This window comes from Chiloscyllium plagiosum, unplaced genomic scaffold, assembly GCF_037043375.1.
Source record: "Chiloscyllium plagiosum isolate Xiang-an unplaced genomic scaffold, Cpla_swu_hap1 HiC_scaffold_4, whole genome shotgun sequence".
NCBI classification, from domain to species: domain Eukaryota; kingdom Metazoa; phylum Chordata; class Chondrichthyes; order Orectolobiformes; family Hemiscylliidae; genus Chiloscyllium; species Chiloscyllium plagiosum.
In genome coordinates, this window is record NW_028270142.1 from 83,274,149 (window position 1) to 83,289,527 (window position 15,379).

Genomic DNA, 15,379 nt, shown 5'->3' on the forward strand with positions numbered 1-15,379 from the left:
TTAGATACACATTATGTCATACACTTAGCATGCTGAAATATTTCTCAACACATGCCTAAACCTATAGGGATTACAAATGCTTTTCACCCATTAAGTAATTTCCATAATTCTCTGCTTTCTTTAATGAGTACTTACTTAAACTTGCATACCTCTCCAAAATGTCTGGGGTGGGACAGGGTCATTGGGGGATCAAGAAATCAATAAATATTACAACAGAGCAATTTTTTATCAATACGATTGATTGGAGAGTCTCAAGAAAATATTTATTAGATTTCAACTAGAAAAAGGTGTTCAGGTTTTTAGTTGTTTGTATGTACTTTTTTTATTTTCAAAATAAATGCAATTTGCAAAACAGCAACTTAATGATTTTCATTAATAAGTACATGTTGCTTTAATGTGACTTGATTAGTTTTTGATATTTCTCCCCATGAATTCTCTGTACTGTGTTTGTTGAATGTGATGACTTGTGTCAGCACTTTGCTATCTTTCTGAAAGCAATATGAACGAGAGCATGAGTGAAAAGGTTTATTATCCAGGAAAAGTATCTTCTGCAAATAAATTAATAGAAAAAGAGTTACTTTGCATCAAAATAAAGGGCCACCCACTCTGGTGTATAACACAGCTACTCATTGGATTTCAGGTAGATTGGGCAGTTTTAGATAGTTCAGTCTCCTTATGGAAACATATGTGTCCAGTCTACATCTTGTTATGCCTGAGAACTTATGGAACCTGTAGATAGGACTGAGACCTAATAAACTCCAGCCTGTTAAATAAACCAACAGCCTATCCTGATGAGAATATTTGTGAGTAATCCTTCATCACTGACTACTAGTAAATCTCTAGACTACTGAAGGAAGAAGGACTTGTAGCAGCAATCTACTCCAACCAAGTGGTTGGTACATAGATCTTCAAATCGCTGTTATAAAAGAGAACATTTCCGTTCTTCATTGTTCAATCAATAGTAGCACATGAGGTAAGTTTTAATAATGGACAATAGTGTAATTCATCAAATTATGGATACAGATAAGGAACAAACAATAAGTGATCATACACATTATACAGGGATTATTTTAACAATCCCAAATAGTCAGGCTGTTGGAAGAATGAATATATAGGCAAATTTCTGAGAAAGGCAAAAACATTGGCCAGCAATCATTGGGAATTTTAACTATTCCAATAAAACTGGGAATTTTTAATAGGAAAGGAATTGAAGAAGCAGAATTCTTGAGATGCACTCTGGTGAACCATTTTCATCAGTATGTAGCAATCCCGACAAGTGTGGTGCAGTTCTGTAATTAATTTTAGGGAATGATGCTGGAAAGGTAGCTGTGACAGTGAGAGAGCACAACAGTTGTACTGATCATAAATCCGTTTGTTTTAACATAACTGTGAAAAAGGACAACAATACATAGGTCTAAATCTGGGCAAGACTAAACTCTGCTGAATTCACAAAAAAAGTGGATTGGAAAGAGCTAGTGAAGGTAAATCAGTGTCCAGGCAAAGGAATTCAAAGGAGAGACTCAAGAGGTTCCAAATAAACATCCTCTCACAAAGAAGAAGACAAATCTAGAGCTCCCTAGATATCAAGGATCTTACAGGCTAAGATAAATTAGAAAACTAAACCTCATGTCTGACACCAAGAACTTAATATTGTAGAAAACTAAGAGGGGCATAGAAAGTAGTGGGCTAAAATCACAAAAGGAATGGAGAAAGTAAAGTGAGGACCCAAGATACTTTATTAATATATTAGGAGTAAGTGGATTACTAAGAATAGGATTCTTAATAGACTAGCAAGTTTATCTTTGTAAACAGGTGAAACATGTTGGTATATTTCTTAATGAATACTTTGTATTTGTCTTCATAAAAGGGGCAATGCAAATATTACAATTAAACAGGAAAAATATTAAATATTGGATGTGATCAACATAGAGAGAGAAGGTATTAATGCAATTAGCATCCTTTAAAATGGATAAATCATCAAGACTAGATGAACAGTTTCCTGTTATAGAAAGAAGTTAGGGATGAGACAGTGGAATAAACCCGAGACTGTGGATGTTGGAAATCTGAAACAAAAACAGATGTTGCTGATCTAACAGCATCGTTGGAGAGAAATCAAATTCAATGTTTTGGGTTCAGTGACCTTTCATCTGAACAAAGATGATGAAATAGTAGAATGTCTGACCAGCATTTTTCAATTCTTACTGGATACAAGATGTTGCGGCAGAGGATTGGAGAAATGCTTATGTTGTATCTTTGATTACTAGGGAGTAAGGGATCCACAAAAATAATTACAGGCTAATTGGTTTAAACTCAGTAGTTGGTAAATTATTGGAAGTAATTCTCAGAAACATGGACCACAGTATTTCAAGATGACAGGCCACCACCACCTTCTAAAGAGTAATTAGGGTTGGACAAAAAATTCTGGCCTAGCCTGCAAAGTCCACATTGTGTGAATGAATTTTTAAAAAGGAAGATAAGCTCTCATTTACAAAGATACAGATTATCAAGATCAATTAGTGTGGCTTTGTTAAGGGAAGATTATGTCTGAATAACTTGATTGAATTTTGTGAGATGTAATGAAAAGGATTGATGAGGATCATGCAGTTGATGTTATCGACTGTGGCTCAGTGATTAGGATTGCTGCGTCACAGCACCAGGGATCCAGGTTCAATTCCAGTTTTGGGCTATTGTATGTGCGGAGTTTGCACATTCGCCCTGTGTCTGTGTGGGTTTCCTCTGGGTGCTCTAGTTTTCTCCCACAGTCCAAAGATGTACAAGTTAGATGAATTGGATATGCTAAATTGCCCATAGTGTGCAGGGATGTACAGGCTAGGTGGGTGTGATGTGAGTAATGTGTGGTTACAGGGATGAGGTGGGATGTTCTTCAGAGGGTCAGTGTTGACTTGATGGGCTGAATGGCCTGCTTCCACACTGTAGGGATTCTATAACACAGATTTTAGCAGGAACCTTTCATACGGCAGACTGATTAACAAAAATGGCCATGAGATCCAGAGGAATGTAGCAAGCTGGATCCAGAATTAGTTTAATGGTAGATTGGTATTTTTGCAATGAGAAGGCTATTTCCAACTGAGCTCTACAGGGCTGCGTTCCCTGCTGTTGTGGCTTATAAGAACAATTTGGATGAAACGTATGATCAAAACATTTGTAGATGACTCAAAAATCGGCAGCATGACGTGGAAAACTGTAGACTGCAGGAAACTATTGAGGGACATGTCAAATGGGCAGATAAGTGGCAAATGGAATTCAGCCTATGCAAATATGAGGTAATACATTAGGGAGGTCCATGGAGACTCCAACTTTATTTTATTTGACATTTTTGATTGTGGAATTGATTATTGGACTTTGTAAAAGCAAGTTACTGAATCTCATTGTAATTGGTGTTTGTACTGCTGTTGTGTTTAACCAGAGGGGGAAGTAGGTTGCAATGGACTGGCAGCAAGGAGTGTGTACAAAGTGAGATTTAACTGGCAACAAATAGCTGATTGGTTTGTGGAACTGAGACTGGTTATGGATGTCAAAAGTCATCTGTCAGCCAACATCCATGTGAGTGATTCCTGGGCAGTGAAATAGTTTGTGGGTATGAATGATATACATAGAAGACTTCAACTCTAGAATGCCTAACATCTGAAGAAAGCTACTTAATTTTCCCTCACCAGTTACAATGAGCTGGGGCTTTTAACCAGTAACAAACAAACATTTTTTGAATGAGTCAATCTGTGCCTCCTGAAAGGGCATGAAAGTACCTGGAAACAAGATATTCAAGAATATCAAAAACATCAGTTCCTGATGAAGGACTGATGCTTGAAGCATCGATTCTTCTGCTCCTTGGATGCTGCATGACTGGCTGTACTTTTCTAGCACTACACTCTTCGATTCTGATCTCCAGCATCTGCAGTCCTCACTTTCTCTTAATATCAAAGCTTGACAAGTCAAAGGATAATCTCAACAAACCCTGCGAACATGGGTCATTCAACTACCTTCCCAATTTTTCCCTTCCATCCAGAACAGCAATATTTTTGTCTATCTATGCCTCTATGTGTATGTAGAGGGAGTTTTATAAAGGAGTTAGTTATTTAAGTAGTAGATTTATATATCAACAATTCATAATTGTTTAGCTGTAGCTAGGCTCTATTTTTTTGTAATAAATAGTCACTTGTGTCAAGATCTGAAATCTGGTATGCACTTTGTGTTAACCTGGGTCCAAAGAAAACAATCAAATTGGGCAATTTAGCATACCTTGATAAAAGCTTTAACTTTTGTGATGATTCCAGGAATATCTTAATTTCTAAACTGTGAGGTATGACAGGTCAAACAAGGCAGTGGAATTCACTATTAACTTAAAGGAAGAGAGATGTTTTGGAGTGAATGTCCATAGAACCCTGAAGATAGAAAGAAAGGTCAATAAGAATTAAGTGTTAAAGGTTTCCACTTCACTTATAAGGGAAATATCTTATGCTACCATGGTAAGAACTGGGAGTTAAAGGGTGGCATTGTTTCCTTCAACAAACCAGGTGAGACCAAGGAATACCTGGGTGCCCAGATGGATTCCCGGGCAGGTATGGCAGAGGACGATTGAGAAGAAAAGCTCAAGATGCTAGCCTTTTTACTGCTGGGTGGCCGTCCTGAGAATGGATACACTCCAACAATGTGGAAAAGCAAGAGCCTGAAGACATGTTATGTCCCCAAGTTGTACTTCTTTCTGATCCGGATCTGAAATGTCAAGAACATGCTGGTTATGCTCAATGATATCACTAGCAATTCCACTCAGCAGATCCTACACCTTCCACCAGATGCAGCTGACGGTCTCCTATATTGCAGTAACTGGAATAGTAGGTTAGGAATGTCGAAGTTGAAATTCAATTTCCAACTGTGATTACTTGTAAATTCAAAGCACTTGAAACTTCCAGTGACTTGGTTCAGACTTCATTCCAATCTTTGGGAAAAAACAACATTGAGATCATCAAAGAACTGTGTGAGCTCAAGATTTCCAAGGGATTTGAAGATTTCCTTCAAGAGATAGACAGTAGCACCTCAGAGGAAGGGGATCCTGTTGAACTTACCCTAATCATATAGATACTGACCAAGACTAAACCAGTAAAAAATTGCATTGCAAGGATGGTGTGGGAGTAACATTCCCTCTGAGTTTCTTACCTGGAACCCAAGCACAGCAGTGACTTCCAGATTTAGAAAATGATGCTGTAATTGGTGGACCAATACCAATTGCTGTGCACAGAGCATCGGAGTGGCTGCATGTGCAACATGTGGGGAATATTGATTAGGAATGTGTAAAGTGGTTAAACACAAAAGCACAGGGTGTAGACATAGCATACCACAAAGAGGATAAGGTCCCAAACACCTATGTAAAATTCGCACATAATATCAGTTCGCCTAACCTCACTAACAGTTTCTTGCCATAATTCAATGTATACACCACAAGGTTGAACCTAGTCATTCACAAACAGTAAACACCAGTCAGAGATGTGAGGCTCCCAACAAAAATCTTGTCCATAACTCTGGGCTCTGCCCATTTGCAAAGTGTGTGAGAATAAAATGGCCTTCCTACCCAGAAGGGGCTTAGTTAAAGTGGGTAGAAGAAGCCCATTTATATTACCAGAGAAATCATTGACAAGGGGGAATAGAATTAAAGTAATTGGTTGAATGATTATAGGGGGAATAAGATAAATATTTCTTCAACAGAGGGTAGTATGTTTCCACATTTCACTACCCAAATGGGTAGTGGAAGCAAAAACCCTCGGCTCATCTAATAAATGTCTGGATATGTACCTAAAGTGCCAAAACCTGCAGAGCTATGGTCCAAATGCTTAAAAGTGGGATTAAGCTGCAGTTGGTGCAGATATGATAAGTCAAGTGGTCTCTTCCTTTGCTGTAAATTTTCTATGATTCTATGATTCATGTAATTTATTATGTAATTATATAAGTAATGAGATTGCTGATTCCAGGAAATTCTTTGCCATAGAGTCATGCCCACAAGAGAACAGACAAAACAAACAAAACTTATAACCTTTAACTGATACCACTGAAACATATGTATCCATTGGCTGAATTCCAGGTCTGACCTCCAAAGGTAACGTCAGCATACATGAGTTATGGTTGTGTGAAAGGCAAATTGCGTTTCATTAATTTACAAGGGTATAATCAGGATAGAAGCAATTGAGAAGAGACTCACACAACCTAACCCTGGAATTAAAGGTTTATCTCATGAAGAAAGTTTGTACAGATTAGGCCTACATGCAAAAAAAATGAGAGATGATCTTATTGAATTAGAGGAATCCTGAAGGGATTTGATGGGTTTGATGCCAGAAGGATGTTCCCTCTTATAGGTGAGCCTAAAACTAAGAGTCACAGTTTAAGAATAAGGTCTTCCTTATAAGATGCAGATAAGGAAAAACTTTCCACTCAGAGGATCATTAATCTGCAAAAGTGTCTTCCCCAGAAGACAGTTGAGGCTGGGTCACTATATTTTCGAGATGGAGACCATTGATAGATGAGAAAGTGAAGGATTACAGGGAACAAACAAGAAAGTTGACTTAAGACCACAACCAAATCAGACATCATCTTTTTGAATGGTGAATTGGATTGAAGGATCTGAATGTCCTATGTCCTGTGTTCTGCATGTGCCATATGGATTACAAATGCTTTTCATCCGTAGTTTAACATCAATAATTTACTGTTTTGCTGATAACAGCATTTTCTTAAACTATTCTTCACCTAAAAGGTCTGGGGATTTTGGGGGGATGTGACATCAAGTCGAAGGATTTTGAGATGTCCTAAAACAACCATGTCAACAATCAAGTCAATCAATCAATGATGAAACCTCACAGATTACAAACTAGGAAGTAAAATGCATTTATTATCATTCAACTTCATGAATTTTAAAAAGAGGGCATTTAAAGAATTGAACATACAAATGGGAATTAATAGGAACTTGAAAAAAAAATACTTTTTTCTTCATTTAAAACCTATAAAATTGTTATCTGAATGAAAAAAACCTGATATTCTGCAAAATGTAATTTTAGCATTTCAGGGTCAGAGAAGTTATTCAGCTGTTATAATGTTGTTTGAGCCTGTTCAATAACGCGTTATATTCTGGTACTTTTTTTTAACAACACTATTACAGAATAAGTTGGGAATCCATGTCAGTTTAAAAATTCCTAAGGATTGCTGTTTTCAGTGGCTTCAATAGTGCCCCCTGCAGAGGAACAGGAAATCAATGACAATAGCTTCTCGATACCTGTAGCTAATTCCATGTCTAGACACCAGAAGTTGCTGCCAGTTTCACAATGGCAAACACTGGCAGGTTCATAATAATTTTGGTTTAGCATTTTATTGGTTGTAATTTGTATAAAAGCTCAATTTTGTGAGCATTTTGGATTAGGTTAGAACATATACAAGACACAATTGTTTTCTTTTGGCAAAGTCTTCATCTTGTACTGTTGTTGCGTTAGGTTTACTGAGCAACTTCTGCAATGAAAATCCCTTTCGCACTTTCATTCTCAGCTCATAGAACACACTACCTTCAAGTAAAATGAATCTCAGAGATGTGAATTATGCTAATGTAGGGGTCCCTGAGGAAATCATCTACAGTGCTTTTGCTTTAGCAGAGAAAGAAAGGTGCTTTAGTCTGAAGTTCAGACCACCTCCAAATATGTGACAGCATTTACCACAATTGCAACTATTTCCATCTCAACAAATTCCTTCCAGACCAGTGCAGATAGCATCAGCCAATCACTTGTACCCAAAGAAGCAAGTGACTAATGGTAATTCTCCCAGGAATGCAACTCAGTGGGAAAGAACTCAGTTACTCAAGATGGGTAAGCTTTCCACAACTATTGTATTTTGTCCCAAAGCAAGTGACCACCAGTTATTGCAGAAACAGACAGGAGCTTAATGGGGTTACTGTGTACTCAGAGCTGTGGCATTACTACATGATCAGTTATTACCAGTTACTGAGCAAGGTTTCAAAAGTTATTAAGGCTCCAGATGAGAGCTCCAAAATTGTCAAAGTCCACAGGCGAGGCGGGTTGAACAGGCTCCTCTTCTTTATTCACCTGCCCCATCAGTCGGTTGCAACAAGGTTACTTTGAAAAGGAGCTCTTTATCCCAGATCAAATGAAGTTACGTTTGAAAAGAATCCAGTTTAATCAAGCGCTCTTGAATTAACAAAAGAGTAAGTTTATTAGTTGTTGAACATAAGAAGAAATAATAACACAACACATACACATAGATTAGAAATAAGGCGTGACTTGAATAAAAAGATAAAAGGCATTAGAATGTGATATCCATGAGGAAAACATGATGGAAAACATTATGGTCACTATGCTAGCTTTTTTAAAAATTAATTTGTGAGATTTGGGCAACACTGGCTGGCCAGCATTGATAGCCCATCTCTATTTGCCCTTGAGGTGGTGGTGGTGAGCTGCCTTCTTGAATCACTGCATTCCACGTGCTGTGGGTTGATTCACAGTGCCTGTAGGGAAGGGAATTCCAGGAACTTGACCCAACCACTGTGAAGGAACAGTGGTATATTTCTAAGTCAGGGAGGTGAGTGGCTTGGAGGGGAACTTGCAGGTGGTGGTGTTCCCAAGTACCTGCTGCCCTTATCCTTCTAGGTGGAAGTGGTCATGGGTTTGAAAGGTGCTGTCTAAGAATTGTTGGTGAAGTTCTGCAGAGCATCTTGTAGATAGCACACACTGCTGCTACTGAGTGCCGGAGGTGGAGGGATTGAATGTTTGCAGATGTGGTGCCAATCAAGCGAGTTGCTTTGTACTGGATGAAGTCAAGGTTCTTGAATGTTGTTGGAGCTGCAACCATCCAGGCAAGTGGGGAGTTATCTATCACACTTCTGACTTATGCCTTGTAGATAGTGGATAGACTTTGGGGTGTCAGGAGGTTAGTTACTCGCTGCAGTTTCCCTACTCTCTGACCTGCTCTTGTAGCCACTTTATTTATGTGGTGAGTCCAGTTGAGTTTCTAGTCAATGGTAACGCTAAGGATGTTGCCTGTGGGGGATTCAGGGATGGTGATACCGTTGAATGTCAAGGGGTGGCGGTTAGAGTATCTCTTATTGGTGATGGTCATTGTCTGGCATTTGTGTGGCATGAATGTTACTTGCCACTTGTCAGCCCAAGCCTGGAAATTGTCCAGATCTTGTTGCATTTGAGTACAGACTGCTTCAGTATCTGAGGAGTCACGAATGGTGCTGTGCACTGTGCAATCATCGGCGAATGTTCCCACTTCTGACCTTATGACAGAAGGAAGGTCATTGATGAAACAGCTGAACATTATTGGGCCTAAGACACTACCCTGAGGGATCCCTCCAGAGATGTCCTGGAGCTGAGATGACTGACCCTCCACAACCATACCCATCTTCCTTTGTGCCAGGGATGACTCTAACCAGCGGAATGTTTGTCCCATGATACCCATTCGAGTTTTACCAGAGCTCCTTGATGCCATATTCAGTCAAATATGCCTTGATGTCAAGGGCTGTCACTCTCACCTCACCTCTGGAATTCAGCTCTTTTGTCCATGTTTGAACCAAGGCTGTAATGAGATCAGGAGCTGAGTGACCCGGGCGAAACCCAAACTGGGCGTCACTGAGCAGGTTGTTGCTGAGCAGGTGCTGCTTGATAGCACTGTTGATGACCCATTCCATCACTTTACTGATGATGGAGAGTAGATTGATTGGGCGGTAATTGGCCGGGTTGGATTTGTCCTGGACTTACCTGGGCAATTTTCCATGTTCTTGGGTAGATGCCAGTGTTGTAACTGAAAGAGCTTGGCTAGGGGAGCAGCAAGTTCTGTAACACATGTCTTCAGTACTATTGCCAGAATGTTATCAGGGTCCATTGCCTTTGCAGTATCCAGTGCCTCCAGCTTTTTCTTCATACCATGTGGAGTGAATCGAATTGGCTGGAGACTGGTATCTGTGATGCTAGGGATCACTGGAGGAGCCCAAGATGAATCATCCTCTTGGCTATTCTGACTGAAGTTTGTTGTGAATGCATCAGCCTTATCTATTGCGCTGATTTGCTGGGCTCCTCCATCATTGAGGATGTGGATATTTGTGGAGCCTCCTCCTCCAGTGAGTTGTTTAATTGTCCACCACCATTCACAATTGGATGTGGAAGTGCCGCAGAGCTTAGTGATTTGTTGGTTGTGGGATTGCTTAACTCTGTCTATCACTTGCTGTTTCTTCCATTTGGAGTACAAGTAGTCTGTTTGGTATCTTCACCAAGTTGACATCTAATTTTTAAGTATGCCTGATGCTGCACCTGGCATGCCCTCCTGTACTCTCCATTGAAGCAGGGTTGATCCCCAGGCTTGATGGTAATGGTTAGTGGGGGATATGCTAGTCCATGTGGTTGCAAATTATGCTGGAGTACAGTTCTGCTGGTTGATACTGGTAGCACTGATGTTGCTAGGTTAGTAATGAATTTCAAGCTTTGCAAGCTAGCTTAAAAATGGAGGATTCCCATAGAAACATATAAAATCCTGATCTGACTGGATGCGGAAGAATGTTCCCAATGCTGGGGAAGTCCAGAACAACAGGTCACAGTCTAAGAATAAGTGGAAGGCCATTCAGAACTGAGATGAGGAAGAATTTCTTCACTTAGAGAGCTGTGAACCTGTGGAATTCTCTCCTGCAGGAAGCAGTGGGGACCAGTTCATCAGATATATTCAAGAGGGAGCTGGACGTGGTCCTTGTGGGTAAAGGGTTCAAGGGGTATGGACAGAGGGCAGGAATGGGATACTGAGATTGCATGATCAACCATGATTGTATTAAATGGTGGTGCAGGCTAGAAGGGCCAGATGGCCTACTCCTGCAACTATTTTCAATGTTTTCTATGTTACTTTTTCCTCATGTCCAGAGATGACTAGGGGTTTTATCAGTTGTGCCCCTCACAGCACATACTTTCACCCGTTACCCCACACAGACCATGGTTGAATCTGGATTTTAGCCCTGTTCTTATGTATTCTTGAAAGGGAAAAACATAAACATTTAGACATAACACTGAGCTTGTTTTCTTTTTCCCCATCATGTTCACAGTTTGAAATAACTTGCAGGAAATTGCAGTTTCTTTTGCCTTGCACTTATCCTTTTGAAATCTTTCTCTTTGAATCTTCCTTGGCGCCTGGCAGGTGTGACATTCCATGCTCTTTCTCAAGGCTAGGATAATCCCATGGCCTTTTGAACATATACTTAGTTATATTGCTCAGAATGTATATTCTTACATTATTCTGGCTGCTTGTTCTTTTTTTTGTAAACAAACACAAAGCATCATAAAGTCAAACAGCAAGGAAACGGGTCCTTCAGCCCAACTCCCCCATGCCGACCAGGTTTTCTAAATTAAGAAGTCCCATTTGCCTGCTTTTGGCCCATATCCTGCTGAACATTTCTTATCTATTTACCTGTCTAAATCTTTTTAAATACTGCAATTGTTTTTGCAATTACAAGTTCAATATTATCAAAAGTAATCCAAGATTATGATCTGTTGTCTGCTCAAGACAAATCGTGGACTGAATATTCTGCATTCAAGATTGTACTGTGCCCCTGGAAGATCAGGAGATACAGATGGCTCCATAATGATCACAACTATCTGCCTAATTTTGGCAATTTCTTTATGCCTTGACAGTCTTGCTTGATGGGGAGTTTGTGTGGTCTTCTTGAGACTAGAGCAGAACACTTGGCATGGTCTACATGACAGCAGTCAATAATGTGTTTCTGGCATGAGTGAAGCCTCCACTCTCTTTCCATGCAGTTACACAGTTAATCTAATTAGGCTATTATACACTGATATAAATCATGATCAAGGTCACAATGGAGCCGGTCAGATATTGAAAGAACCCAGAACCTCATTTGCTCCCTCTGTTCTATTGGCCTCACATGTAGATGGTTATGAAGATGTCATTTCACTGTACATTGTGTTACAGGAAAGCCATCGTCAGCACTTGCATTGAAGTCAAATCTCGCAGCTTCCTGAATCCATTTATTTTATGAAACAAGCCAAACAGCTGACACAAATCATTGATGACTTCTCAGGCCCATTCCCCTTTCTTCCCGTCTGTACCACGGATGTTAGATCCTCTTGAGACATACCAGCTAACAAAGCTTCTACTGTCAGTATTACAGACATTGCTGCTATAAGTATAATTCCACTGATCCCAATCCCCTTTCTCCCTGGGCTAATGAATCCTCGGAAGGCTCAGCCCTAGTTTGCACATCCTTCCTTCTCCCCTTCGCTACCCATCTATAGGACTTCTCACTTTCCCTCTTCCCTTCAGCGCTCAACTTCCTGCTGCTTATGGAGGTAATCCTCATGACTGCTTACCACACATGGGGCTTTCTTTATTTGGATCCCAAAAGTTAGGAAGAGATTCAATACAGAAGATACAATGCTGGCTCCACTTGTTGAAGAGTTCAAAACTAGGGCCATAAATATAAGATTGCCATTAATAAAAGTGTAAGTCCTCAAATATGGAGAGTAGTTGAGGCAATTAGCTTAAATTCAGTTAATTATTTGCAAGATAAGTACATGAGGCAGTAAAGAATAGTAACATATATTGACAGGATGAGATGGAGTAAGATAAAAGTAGGCTCATACACAGTATCAAAACAAGGATTGACCTGTTGCGCCAAATGGTAAGTCTCTGTACTATGTCTTCTATATACTATGTGAAATGTGCTTGTTGCTACGTATACTTCAAAGCCAGCCTCGTATGTGCAGATTGTGGGGGTGTCTTGTGAGAATTTCATTCACGTGAATACTTTTCAGCATTTGGTACATTGTGGACTCTAGTCCAAAACTGTCCAGTACTGGTAATGCTCCTTGCTCCTTGCTCCTTGATAAGGTGTCTCAAGATTGTCAGCTATAAATAGAGATATGTTCAAGGCACTTACTGAAATGATGAGAATGTTCAGTAAAAGGCGTAATAAGAAAATGTTTAAATTTAATGTAGAAGTTAGTATGTGAAAATAACATATATAGTAATCAAAAATCTTAGGATTTTCACTTTAAGAACCTCAATTCTTATTAATTTTATGTATATATGTGTACAACCAATTGACTGAGAAATTAAAATATATTGTTATTTTACAAAAGCATTGTCATGATTGCAGATAAACTCATATACGTTAAAAGCCTTACGAAATTGATCCAAAAATTTCCTTTTTTAATATATATTTTTATTGAAAAAAATAAGATTTTATGGATATTACAACAAATACAAAACAAAACAATTCAAAACAATACAAAAAAATCCCACTAATTTGTACATATTCATGTTGTTTGTAGTTCTTCCTCTCTGGATACTGATTCATTAAACAGAACCGTCATGGCTATACAAAGGCCCTTATGAGTCTGGCAGACAAATCTGTATCCAAGTAGTCCAGAAAGGATCGCCACAACTTCTAGAAATTCTCAGTTTTATGGTGCACCGTACCTGTAAGAAATTCCAAAGGGATGTGTTCCATGACTAACTTAGGCTAGCCCAACAGTCCTGGGGGATTTTCCAACACCCGCCCTAATAGAATGTCCTTTCTTGCACAAAAGGTGAGGATACTGAAAAGCTTTTTTTGTGCATGTTTAAAGGAAGTAAATTAACCAGGCCAAGAAGAGGAGATACCAGGTCCATCTCCACCTCAGTCTTCAAGACCTTCTCTATTTCACCTACCACAGTGCTCCAGTATGCTTGTACCCTGCGTCAAGACTTTTAGATTAGATTAGATTAGATTTCTTACAGTGTGGAAACAGGCCCTTCGGCCCAACAAGTCCACACCGCCCCGCCGAAGCACAACCCACCCATACCCCTACATTTACCCCTTACCTAACACTACGGGCAATTTAGCATGGCCAGTTCACCTGACCTGCACATCTTTGGACAGTGGGAGGAAACCGGAGCACCCGGAGGAAACCCACGCAGACACAGGGAGAACGTGCAAACTCCACACAGTCAGTCACCTGAGTCGGGAATTGAACCCGGGTCTCTGGCGCTGTGAGGCAGCAGTGCTAACCACTGTGCCACCGTGCCGCCCAAATGTCAGCCAGTTAGACTAACCTGTAAAGCAGCTGCTGAACCAAAACCACCTTGAGTACATGACCGTGTTTCTGTGAGTAATCTGCTGCTCATATTAGATTACGATTAGATTAGATTACATTACAGTGTGGAAACAGGCCCTTCGGCCCAACAAGTCCACACCGACCCGCCGAAGCGAAACCCACCCATACATTACCCCTTACCTAACATTACGGGCAATTTAGCATGACCAATTCACCTGACCTGCACATCTTTGGACTGTGGGAGGAAACCGGAGCACCCGGAGGAAATCCACGCAGACACGGGGAGAACGTCCAAACTCCACACAGTTAGTCACCTGAGGCAATGAGTGAGCATACCTGTACCTCATTTTGCATTCGGGGCACATTGGCATATTTAAATTTTGAGATGAGTTCTGGAGCCAAGTGGACCCTGTGGAGAATCTTCAATTGCAAGGCATGGGTCCTATTGTAGATCAAGATCGTTATTGCATTTTCCCAGATATCCTCCCATGTTTCAGAGGAGATCTCAATGTCCAGCTCCCTCGTCCATACCTGACAGAGCCATTCAGTCCGAAGGACCCTTCCCAACAGGTGATAGAGATTGCTGACAGAAAGTATGCTCTCAGCACTCAGAACCCTTTTCTCCATGTCAGATCTATAAGAATCACTTAGGAATGTAGTCTCTTTTTGAATGAAATCTCTAATTTGAAAAAAAAACAGAAAAGATCCCTACTGGGCAACTAGTATTTCCAAGCCAACTGGTAAAAAGACATCGTTATGTCTCCCTCGAATTAGTTACCCAGGCAAGACATGCCCCTAGCTGCCCTAGTTTAAACTCGGAGTCCAGCATCCCTGGCTGAAAACTCAGCATATCAACTATGGGTGTAACAAAATGATGTTTTGGCAATATTGCCCTCACCCTGACACATTGCCCTCCATACTTTAACAGTATTAATAACTATTGGGCTATGGGAATTTTCCTTAACTGTACTCATTTGTCCACCAACAGTAATCCAGTAAGGGGGCATCTTGCCTGAGAAGCTTCGATGTCTAACCATAGTAAGAAAGGGTCCCCCTGGGCCCAGTCTGTCACATAAGATAGCAACAAGGTAAACTGATAATTTTTAATATCCGGGAGGTCCACCCTTCCCAGTCTGTGGAGTAGCTGAGTTTAGTCAGTTTAATAAGGGTCGCTTGCAATGCCAGATGGAAGAACTGAACCAGCCCTTCAGTCTCCTAAATGTTTGCTGAGTAAAGATCAAAGGAAGCATTCGCGTAGGGTACCACAGGCAGAGGAGAAT